At 40.1% G+C, this 12,195-nt stretch overlaps 1 long non-coding RNA gene across 1 annotated transcript in view; it reads right to left on the reverse strand.

Moving 5' to 3' along the window:
• LOC134358331 (uncharacterized) overlaps positions 1–12,195 on the reverse strand; it is a 61,805-nt gene that overhangs the window by 20,513 nt on the left and 29,097 nt on the right. The window contains exon 2 of the long non-coding RNA XR_010020857.1: positions 7,631–7,812. This is a non-coding gene — a long non-coding RNA (uncharacterized LOC134358331). The remainder of the gene's footprint in view (positions 1–7,630; positions 7,813–12,195) is intronic.

A 12,195-nucleotide genomic window follows, 5' to 3' on the forward strand; every position in this document is an offset into this window, starting at 1 on the left:
TGGGTGCTGATTTAATTGCTCAGCTCCTCGAAAGCTAGCCTCACATTGGCCTGAGGTGGAATGTACAGCGCTAAGAGGAAGATGGTGAAAACCTCCTTTGGCAGATAAAATGGACGATACTTGACTGCTAGATGTCCCAGGTTGAGTGAGCAGGACTGAGACAGAACCACTTTGTTTGTGCATCACGTGAGTTAATCGTAAAGCATACTCCACCTCCTCTGCCTTTAAAAGACTCTATTGTCCTGCCTTTATGGAGAATGGTGAAGCCATTGAGCTGCAGTCTGAAATGGCAAGGGGTAGCCATGTTTCTGTGAAGCAAAGTATATAGCAGCTCTTGATGCCCCACTATTACAGCAATCTTGCTCTGAGGTCTTCAGTTTTATTTTACAGAGACTGTACATTTGCCAGCAGGATCATTGGGAGTGGAAGTCTAAACCCATTGCGTATCAATCAAACATGCAGACAAGCACTGCATTGCTGTATCTATTTTCCTCAAGAGGAACTGCACTCGCAACCCGAGTCTGCTGTCCGAGGTTTGCCAGTTTTGAATATCTGCTTACTGAAGTAACCATACAATGATAAAGGTTATCAATGGCTCCATACCCAGACTGCATTTCAGAAAATCTGATCACTTGGCTATCCTTCTACCTGAATACAGCCAGAGGCTACAGAACTAGGCTCCAGAGATAAGGACGTCAAAGGGGTTGCCACAGGAGGTGGAGGAGCAGCTACAGGATTGCTTCGAGTCAATGGACTGGGCTGTGTTCCAGGATTCATCAGTGGATCTGAATGAATACACCACAGCTGTCATGGACTTTATAATAACATCTGTAGACAAGTGGGTCCACACAAAATCATTCGGAGTCATCCCCAACCAGAATCCCTGGATGAACCATGAGATCCACAGTATGCTGAAGGCCAGATCACTGGCATTCAGGCCTAGGGACCAAGTAAGATACAAGAGGTCCAGGTACGATTTCCAGAAAGCCATCTCACGGGTGAAGTGGAAATTCTGGACTAAACTTCAATCAATTAAGGTTGCACAACAGTTACGATAGGGCTTGAATGCTTTTACTTCTTCCAAAGTTAAATCAAGCGACGGAGGAGATAGCAGGCTTATGCTTCCAGATGAGCTTAATGCCTTCTATGATCACTTTGACTGCCGAAACATGGTTGAACCTTTATAAACTCCCACAGCCCCGATGACTCTGTGATTTCAGTCTTTGAGGTCAACATGAGAGCATCCTTCAGGAGGGTGAACCCACTGAAAGTATCTTCCTCAGACTGGATACCTGGCTGAGTATTAAAGATCTGTGCCAATTAACTGGTTGGAGTGTTCACCGATATCTTTAACCTCTCACTTCAGTCTGAGGTATCCACCTGCTTCAAGTATGCTTCAGTTGTACCAGTGCCTAAGAAGAACATAGGAACATAAGAAACAAGTGCAGGAGTTGGCCATCTGACCTGCTGAGCCTGTTCCACCATTCAATAAGATCATGGCTGATCTGGCCATGGACTAATCTCCACCTACCTGCCTTTTTCCCATAACCGTTAATTCCCCTACTATGCAAAAATCTATCCAACCTCATCTTAAATATATTTACTGAGGTAGCCTCCACTGCTTCATTGGGCAGAGAATGTAGTAATCTACCTGAATGACTGTTGCTTAGTAGGACGTATCCTCTGTGATGAAGTGCTTTGAGAGTTTTGATGATGAAACACATCAACCCCTGCTTGAGAAATGACTTGGATCTATTCCAGTTTTCCTACAGCACAACATGCCTACAGCAGATGTCATTTCATTGGCTCTTCACTCAATGTGGATCATCTGGACAGCATACACCAGGATGCTCTTCATCAACTACAGATTGGCATTCAAAACCATCAGGATCAGAAGTGCTATTGAAACACCAATGCCCTTGAATGAAGAATCCTATAAAAAGTAAAGCCCTTCCCACCATTGAGCATATCAATATGGAGAACTATTGTAGGAAAGCAGCATCCATCATCAGGGAACCTCAGGACTCACACCACCAGGTTCAGGAACATCAACTATCAGGCTCTTGAACCAGTGGGGATAACTTCACTCAACCTCACTCACTCCATCTGCGAACTGTTCCCACAACCTAAGGAGTCACTTTCAAGGACTTCATCTCATGTTCTCTATATTTATTGCTTACTTTTTTTTTCTTTATTCTTTTTTATTTGCTCTGTTTATTGTCTTTTGCACATTGATTATTTGTCCACCCTGTTGGGTGTGGTCTTTCATTGATTCTATTATAGTTCTTGGATTTACTGAGTATACCCACAAGAAAAAAAATCTCAGGGTTGTATATGGTGACATATATGTACTTTGATAATAAATTTACTTTAAACTTGAACTTTGAACTTTGAACTGTGCCCGTGGATTTCAGCAGTAGTATTCCTAAACAGGAATATTTGGTTATTCCCATTGGAGCCGCATGCAAACAATCTAAGAAGAATCCAAAGTTGCAGATGGACCTTCAGCAAATGAACGTACCATTTGTCTCAAATGATTTTCCAGTTCTCATTTCCAAGTTGATAGATGGTCACAATTTCCAGTTGAAATGAACTCGTAAATTCTGTATTCTTTTGGTGAATCAAACATTGTGTGTTTTCTATGGCATGAAAAGATTTTTTTAACCTACTGTACATTTCAGAACGTATTTTGGTTGGAATTGCTTTCTGCATTCCCATATAACATTGTACGATGCAAATACATCTTCAACATTACCATCAATTTCCACTGTGCTCTTTGGTCAAGGAACATTTCCATGCATTTTGTCTCCAAAATGAAAGGATCAGATTTGCTTTTGCATTCATTCATCAAGCTTTCCTGTCTAATCAGTTTGGGGATGATCAGCCATTTGTCCTGCTCTCTCTCTTGCAATGACGTTGTTTCTACTTGTGGGATATGATGCAACAATTCTTATGGGTCAGTTCTGTACATGCTTTCTCTTAACACAGTCCTTACAATCAATTAAATTAAGACTTGCATGTGGTCAAAATCAAAACAACAGATCATGGACTTCAAGCCTCATTTCAAATCTATTCACTCACATGCTGAACGCCCTGATAATTTCAATTATTTTTTTCTTAATTCTACTGATCGTTAATTTGTAATATATGTATGGGCAGAATTTTTCTCTACCCAGATGTGAACACTGCAGATTAAATGGATATAAATAAAGAGATGCAGAGAGGTACTTGAGCAAATAAGACCTCTAACACATTGTGCATGGTTGAATGCATCGAGCACACATTGTATGTTTACCTTTCTTTTAAGAATGGCAGGACAATTTTAAACAAAACCAAGCTGCTGGAGGAATTCAGCTATCCAAGCAGTATCTGTGGTGTGAAAAGAATCATCAACTTTTTAAGAACAAAGAGCAAAGGACATACACGATGGCTTCGTTATTAGGTATAATAAATTGGCCATTTAGTGTATGCTTGTGGTCTTCTGCTGCTATAGCACATCCGCTTCAAAGTCTGATGTGTTGTGCATTCAGAATTGCCCTTTTGCACACCACAATTGTAATGTGTGGTTATCTGATTTACTGTCGCCTTCCTGTCAGCTTGAACCAGTCTGGCCATTCTTCTCTGATCTCCTTCATTAACAAGGTATTTTCACTCACAGAACTGCTGCTCATTTGTCGCTCCATTCTCTGTGAACTCTAGACTGGTGTATGTGAAAATAACAAGAGATCGGTAGTGTCTCAGATGCTCAAACCACCCCACCTGACAGGAACAATCATTCCACGGTCAAAGTCACTTAGTCCACATTTCTTCCCCATTCTGATATTTGGTCTGAACAACAATTGAACCTCTTGACCATGTCTGCATGCTTTTATGATTTGAGTTGCTGCTACATGATTGGCTGATTAGATATTTGTATTAACGAGCTGGCGTACAGGGGTACCTAATAAAGTGGCCACTGAGTGTAGTATTCCACAGCACAGTTCAGGCCCTTCAGCTGACTGAGACTCTGGATCAGACCATTTTCAAGGAATGTTAGCCATCCATAATGTTGATCCCTCCAAGGAGGTGTACAATTGTGAAGCAGAGTGGCAGACTGGGCAATAGAACCATTTAATTTTAAATGATGAAGGGTCCTGACGAAGGGTCTCGGCCTGAAACGTCGACTGTACCTCTTCCTAGAGATGCTGCCTGGCCTGCTGCGTTCACCAGCAACTTTGATGTGTGTCATTTAATTTTAAATTCAGTTTTACTTTTCAGAATTTTCATGACCTAACTGAAGTCAGTTACAAAATGTGCATAGAGTTGGATTTGAGACAATGCATGTGAATTTGAAAAATGTTTTATGATGCTGCTTTCATGAAAGCATTCTTCAAGTTATCGAGGAGTAGTGAAAATCTAGCAGTGATGAAAATGCGGAGATATTTACAGCTCCCAGAGAAATATTTTCTTGCAGTTCCTTGCACTCTCAACAGCTGCAGAGAAGATCCTGGACTAAGTGTAGTTACATGGCTGTCGGTGAATTGCTGAAATCATGATACGGGGCAAATTCACTCCTTTAGCATTTTATTAATTTTAACTTCCAACTGCATGGGTCTTTGCATGTTAATGAAGTTATACAATAGCTGTCCAGCTTCTTTCATTTGTGCAACCAGGAACTGGAGATTAGCCACATGGTATCAGTATGTTCTATTAGTGCATCAGAATAATTGTTTTGAAAACCATAATTGATCCCATGGCAAAAAGCACAATGAAGCAGTCTTGTTTCATTCCAGTATAAAACCAGAACTCAGCTGTAAATGGCTTCTCATACTTCATGGAATTTCTTTATCAAAGAACTTATTATCAGAGTACACCCATGTCACCACATACAACCTGAGATTCTTTTTCCCGCAGGGAATACTTAGCAAATCTATAAAACAGTAACAATAAACAGGATCAATGAACAACAAACTGTGCAAATGCAAATATAAATAAATAGCAAGAAATTATGAGAGCATGAAAAAACAAGAGTCCTTAAAGTGCGACCAATGGTTGTGGGAACACCAGAAACAGAAAGAATGTAGTTATCCCCTTTTGATCACGAGCAGGATGGTTGAGGGGTAGTGATTGTTCTTGAACCTGGTGATGCAAGTCCAGAGGCACTTGTACCTTCTACCTGATGGCAGCTGTGAGAAAAGAGCATGGCCTGGGTGGTGAGGAACTTTGATGATGGATGCTGCTTTTCTACAGCAACGTTACATGTAGATGTGCTCAAAGGTCGGGAGGGTTTTACCCGTGATGTACTGGGCTGAATCCACTACCTTTTGTAGGATTTTTCCACTCAAGGGCATTGGTTGTTCCCATACCCGGCTTAAATGCAGCCAGTCAGCACACTTTCCAATACACATCTTTACAGAAGTTTGACAAAGTTTTTAATGACATGCCGAGTCTCCACAGACTTCTGAGGAAGTAGAGGCGCTGTCATGCTTTCTTTGCAATCATATTTATATGGTGGGTCCAGGACAGGTCCTCTGAGAGAGTGACACCCAGGAATTTAAAGTTACTGATCCTCTCCACCTCCGATCGTCCGAGGAGCACTGGCTCATGGACACCTAGTTTCCCTCGCTCAAAGTTTGCAGTCAGTTCCTTGGCTTTACTGACGTTGAGTTAGAGGTTGTTGTTATTACACCACTCAGGCAAATCTTCGATCTCCCTCCTGCATGCCAGTTCATCACCACCCTTGATACGACCCACAACAGTGGCACCGTCAGCAAACCTGTATACGGTGTTGGAGCTGTGCTTAGCACACAGTCACAGGTGCAAAGTGAGTAGAGCAGGGAACTAAGCATACATTCTCGTGGCGTTCCTGGCAGTTATAGGAAAATAAAGAAATCCAACAGAATTTATGAAAAATAATATACATACACAAAGACTGACTAACAATATATATACAAAAGAAAACGTTGTTAATACCATTAAATTATTACAAATAACTAAAATTATTAAAAAATAAATAAAACTGAGAGCATTAGTTGTAGACACATGAAAGTGCTTGAAAGTGGTATGTAGAATCAGTTCAGCATTGAAGTGAGTGAAGTTATCCACACCAGTTCAGGAGCCTAATGGTTGCAAGGTAATAACTGTTCCTGAACCTGGTGGTGTGTGACCTAAGGCTCCCATACCTCCTTTCCAATGGTAGTACTGAGAAAAGAACATGGCTTGGATGGTGGGGGTCTTTGATGAGGGATGCCGTTTGTAATCCATGTGCTCCATGTAATTGTGCTCAATGGTGGGGAGGGATTTTTCTGTGATGCACTGGGCTGTATCCCCAATTCCTGTTCGGTTTTCCATTCCTGGCTCTTAGTGTTTCCAGACCAGGCTATGATGCAACCAGATGGGATACTCTCCATCGTGTATCTATAGTAGTTTTAGGTGGCATGCCAAATCTACACAAACTATTAAGAAAATAGAGGTACTGTTGTGCCTTCTTGGTGATGGCATTTTAATGCTGGTCCCAGGACAGATCTCCTAATACAGGGGTTCCCAACCTTTTTAATGCCATAGACCTCCTACCATTAACCTAGGGATCTGTGAGCTGCAGGTTGGGAACCCTTGCTCTAATATGATAATGCCAAGGAATTTACAGTTATTCACCCTTCAGTATCTTCAGTAGGAAGATGATTTTTAACCAGATTGCATAGATACCAAAGCAAACACAGAACATTACAGAATGGTTTCGTAGGTCAGATCGCACCTGCTGAAGGTCCTGGAACCTTCATTAGAGTTGAGAAATAGAGTTGCTGGCCGCTGCTCGTAGCCTTCTTCCATGCATAAGGTGCAATGAGAAGGACATGTTAGTCAACACTCCTCCATCTCTGAACCCACACTGTCGTTCAAGGAAACTTTACCAGCTGGGACTTGGGTCAGATAAAATAACATCATGCGGACCACAGAGAAAGTTAAAGCAAAAGAGAGAATGTTAAAAACAGAAGGGCGAAGGTTTAAGATTTGGAGATTAAAAAGGGACAACAGTGGTCATTTCTTCACGCAAAGGGTGGTGCGTGTTTGGACTGTGCTGCCAAAAACAGTGGTTGAGGCGAGCAGATTGGCAAAACTTAAAAGCCATCTAGATAACTACATCGGGTTTTCAAGACCGATCCTCCAAATGTGGGCAGATGGAATTATGCCACCAGGCAACACAGACCACATAAAAGGCTGAAGGACATGTTTCCAAGTGTAGGATTCTATGATTCTATTGACTTTTTTTGAATAAAGCTCTTTCTAATGTTCAGTGCAATAAAAATGCCTGGCAGACACGTTAGTACCTTTGTTTGTTTTCTTCAGCTTTTTGATTTGCAGTGCTTTTAGCAGTTGGACAAAGTTCCTCTTTGATTCCATTCAGATATCACAAAATTTCCTCTCTTAACATAGACTTTTTCACAGAGGTCTTGCCAATTCCCTTGGGCATATTCTTTAACAGCTTTCTAAAATGTGACCCTGGTTTCTTTGAATTTGAGAGATCCATAATTAGTTTGTTGTCATAGCAGAGTTAGTTAAGTTAGATTTTTCTTATTCACAAGTAAAAACAGTATGTGGTTAGATGCTGCAGAGGAGCCAGGTCATTTTAGCCTTTGTTCCAAAGCGTACTCACGCAGTAGCCAATGTCTCATTGTTGATATTTTCCCAGAAGGTGTCAGAATCAGTGGAGTAGGGTTGTTCTTTTCCATACACTACTGCCAAGTACCACTGGCTAACTAACTTTGCCACTTACTTCTCTGGAAAGGCATTGGATTGCCTGAGTAGAAGAATTCTGAAGTTCTCTTATCTGCTTTCCTGTGGAACAACGGAGATAAGAAATACTATAATATTCTTTCAACATTACTTTTTGATTAAGTTAATTTACCTTCTTCCTATTTTAACATTTTTAAAAATGTAATTACATTAATGAATATCTAAATTTGCTTGTGTTTCACACGCGTGCACGTGTGCGCACACACACACACACACACCACGTGTGCACTCACGCTCACACACGTGCACACACACACACACACACCACACACATAAAAAAATGAATAATAAGGACATTTAGATGGTTGTCTAATATAAACCAGCATGTTCAAATTGCGGGTAATACATACAAACATCTGCATTTCAGTAAGATATGATCTAATGAACTTAAACTGTTATACAGAGGAAGCTAATTTTATGGTCTATGGTTGTGGATTCCAAGAGAAAAACGTTATATGCCATTGTAGACTAAAGCCTTTCATTGAGAAGTTTCAGTATTAAGGTAATTTCATTGGAGTTTGCTTTTGGCAATTTTGAAGCCTCAATATATGCATTTTAAATACTGAAATCCTATTGAGGTAATTATCCATTTGCAAACGTTAGAGAATGTAAGCAGTTCAAAATGCAACTAATTGCAAGTGGAGTGGATTCTAGCCTCTAGCTTGATTTAAGATGCTGGATTGTTATGTTGTCAAGCAGTATTGAGAAGCTTCTTCTAAGGGAAAAAACATTTAGACATTCTGCATCAGAAGCACAGCTCCAAAAAAATTAATTTTGCTCCTAGAGTCTGTCAATATTATTTTATGAACAAAATGAAACTAACTGCAAGTGGAGAGGGATCTAGACTACATGGATGTAAATTTCCAGACTGCTCTTTCATCAGGCAGGGTTGAGAAACTTCGTCCATCTGAGGAAACAAAAAGTTTGACATCCTGCGTCGGAAACACTGTTCATCAACGCTATTTAATCTTGTTAATCGAGTCAATTAATGTTAATTTAAAAAGAGTAAAAAGTATTCAACATTAATTTGTAAAATATCCAACAATATACAGGATAATATTTGACTTTGTTTTGCAATAAATAAACTTAAAATGACATGGCATTATGTAGTTGTATTAAATGTTCTATGTTCAAATTACAAAGGAACGGAAAGGGAGAATTTGATCTCCAGTGTCCAAGTCCAAACATCACTCAGCAAAGGGCTGGGTGGAAACTGGGCACGCCAGATTACACATCCTGAACAGACTGAATTTATCTTCTGTTTGAATAAATATGAGAAATTATTACGACACATTTACTGTAGGTTTGAGATTTCCCCATTCTTACTTTTCTCTTTGTGCTAAACCAAAATAACACGAATTTCATGTTAGAGTGAAAAATTTTATTATATCCCAATGCTTGAATCTTCCGCCAAGTCACCGTGAGCTCATGAACTACACTGACCTTTGAAGGAAAGGGAGATGAAGCTGTCAACTTCATGCATGTGAGGTAGGAATCTGTCCTTCAAAAACAACTGATTTTAAATGGTAATTATTGTTAAATTTGCAAATTATCTATTTGGAGATAAAATACCAGATTAAATAAAGGGAAAATTGAAGAGAATAATGGAAGCTTTATTATTTATTTCCAAATTATTTTCTAAATAGTTAGTGATATTAAGCAAAGCTGATGGGTGCAAGATGGTGAAATTTGGGGGTGGAGGTGGAATCTATGACCCACACCCTGGATAGTAGATTACTGGTGAGCATTAAGGACCAGAGGAATTTGGTATAAAAGCTCAAGGATTTCTGAAGGTGGCCACACACATTTCAAAGTTCAAAGTGAATTTATTATCAAAGTATGTATATGTCACCGTATACAATGCTGACATTCATTTTCTTGCAGGCATACACTGTAAGTCCAAGAACCATTATAGAATCAATGAAAGGCTACACCCACCAACAGGACAGACAAGCAACCAATGTGCAAATACAAAAGACAAATAATAATGATAATAAATAAATGAACAATAAATATAAAGAACATGAAAGTGAGTCAAACCATTTTTCATCAACCATTGCACAGACTGTATACTCGGTGGCCATTTTATTAGGTACGCCTGCATACCTGCTTGTTAAACCAGATATCTAATCAAATAATCATGTGGCAGCAACTCAATGAATGGAAGCATGCAGACATAGACAAGATGTTCAGCTGTTGTTCAGATCAAACATCAGAATGAGGAAGAAATGTGATCTACCTGACTTTGATAGTGGAGTGATTGTTGGTGTCAGACAGGGTGGTTTGAGTATATTAGAAACTACTGATCTCCTGGGATTTTCACGTACAACAGTCTCCAGTGTTCACAGAGAATGCGGCAAAAAAAAAACCCAAAAACATCCAGTGAGTGGCAGTTCTGTGGGCAAAAATGCCTTGTTAATGGGAGAGGTCAAAGGAGAATGGCCAGACTGGTTCATAGTCATAGTCCTAGTCATAGTCATACTTTATTAATCCCGAGGGAAATTGGTTTTCATTACAGTTGCACCATAAATAATTAAATAGTAATAAAACCATAAATAATTAAATAGTAATATGTAAATTATGCCAGGAAATAAGTCCAGGACCAGCCTATTGGCTCAGGATGTCTGACCCTCCAAGGGAGGATTTATGAAGTTTGATGGCCACAGGCAGGAATGACTTCCTGTGATGCTCAAACTGACAGGAAGGCAATAGGAATTCAAATAACCATGCATTACAACAGAAGTGTGCAGAAGAGCATCTCTGAATACACAACACATCAAACTTTGAAGTGGATGAGCAACAGCAGCAAAAGATCACAAACGTACACTAAAAGATCACTTTATTATGCACAAGATGTACCTAATGAAGTGTCCACTTAGTGTAAGAGCAGGAAAGTCTTGGTACAAACTGATAAAACATTGGTTAGAGCACAGGAAGATTGTATGCAGTTCTGGTCACTATTATAGAAGATACTGTATGTAATTGCACTGGAGAGGGTGTAGTGGAAATGCAACAGGATGTTGCCTGGAATGGAAATTTCCCTTATGAGGAGAGACTGGCTAGGCTGGACAGGGAAGGTGGGGGCATAGTGGAGAAGAAGGCAGGGGTGATTTGATAGAGGCATACAAAATTCTGAGAGACATAGATCAAGTAACCAGTAAGGAATTTTTACACATAGAAAATGTACATCAGACCAGAGGACATAAGTATAAGGTGAGGAATACGATCTTGAGAGGGAATCTGAGGAAGAATTTTTTCACTCAGTAGTTGGCTGCTATCTGCAATTTGCTAGCTGAGAAGGTGGTGGAGACAAGTGCACCCACAACATTCAGCTCTAGTTTCACAGATCAATTGCAAGTAAATGGGGTTAGGGTGGAGAGGTACTTTATGGTTAACATTACCACAGTGAAGCAAAGGGCCTGTTTTCATCCTATATAACCTTGACTCCATAAGTCTACAAAAGGTGGAAATCTGAAATAAAAACAGAAAATGATGGAAACGTTCAGTAGATCCGGAAAGTGAAATAGAGTTAATATGGATGTTAGCAATGCCTGGTGTAGGTAGGGCTACATGGAAAAACAGGTTTGGAAAGCTCAGGAGGGCAGAGAATTCCTTCACTGGAGTGAGAACAACGGGAATGAAAATGAAGACCAGAATCACTGAAATAAGAGCTGTTCTGTGCACATCGGGGAAATATTCTTTGGGGTAAAAACGCAGCAAGTTTAGGAACTGTAAGCACACCAAAGACTTAAAGTTCACATTTCATCAGACAATGTAACGTTATTATCAAAGTAAATATGTATATGTCAACATATACAACCCTGGGATTCATGTTCTTGCTGGCATTCACTGTAAAAGCAAGAAATACAATAGAATCAGTGAAAGACCGCCCTAACTTGAGATGAAGAATCCTTGAAAGTGAGTTCATAGGTTGTGGTAACATTTCAGTGTTGCAGTGAAGTGAAGTTGAGCTGAGTTATCTCCTCTAGTTCCAGAGCCTGAAGACTGAGCTGTAATAACTGTTCCTGAACCTGATGGTTTGGGTGCTGAAGCTCCCATACCTTCTTCTGATGGCAGCAATGGGAAGAGAGCATGGACTGGAAAGTGGGGGTCCTCAATGATGAATCTTGCTTTCCTGCGCCAGCGTTCTGTGTAGATACGTTCAGTGGAAAGGAGGGCTTTACCCGTGATGGACTAGGTTGTATTCTCTACTCTTTGTATGCGCTTCAGTTCGAGGGCATTGGTGTTTCCAAACCAGGCTCTGATGCAACCAGTTAATATACTCTCCACCACACATCTATAGGAGTTTATCAAAGTTCTAGATGACATGCCTAATCTTCACAAACTTCTGAGAAAATGGAGGAGGGAAGGAGAAGGTTCTGGAAAATGCATGTGGCCTATGTTTAGTCAAAGCCAGAATGACAA

Source organism: Mobula hypostoma, chromosome 2, assembly GCF_963921235.1.
Source record: "Mobula hypostoma chromosome 2, sMobHyp1.1, whole genome shotgun sequence".
Taxonomy (NCBI): Eukaryota; Metazoa; Chordata; class Chondrichthyes; order Myliobatiformes; family Myliobatidae; genus Mobula; species Mobula hypostoma.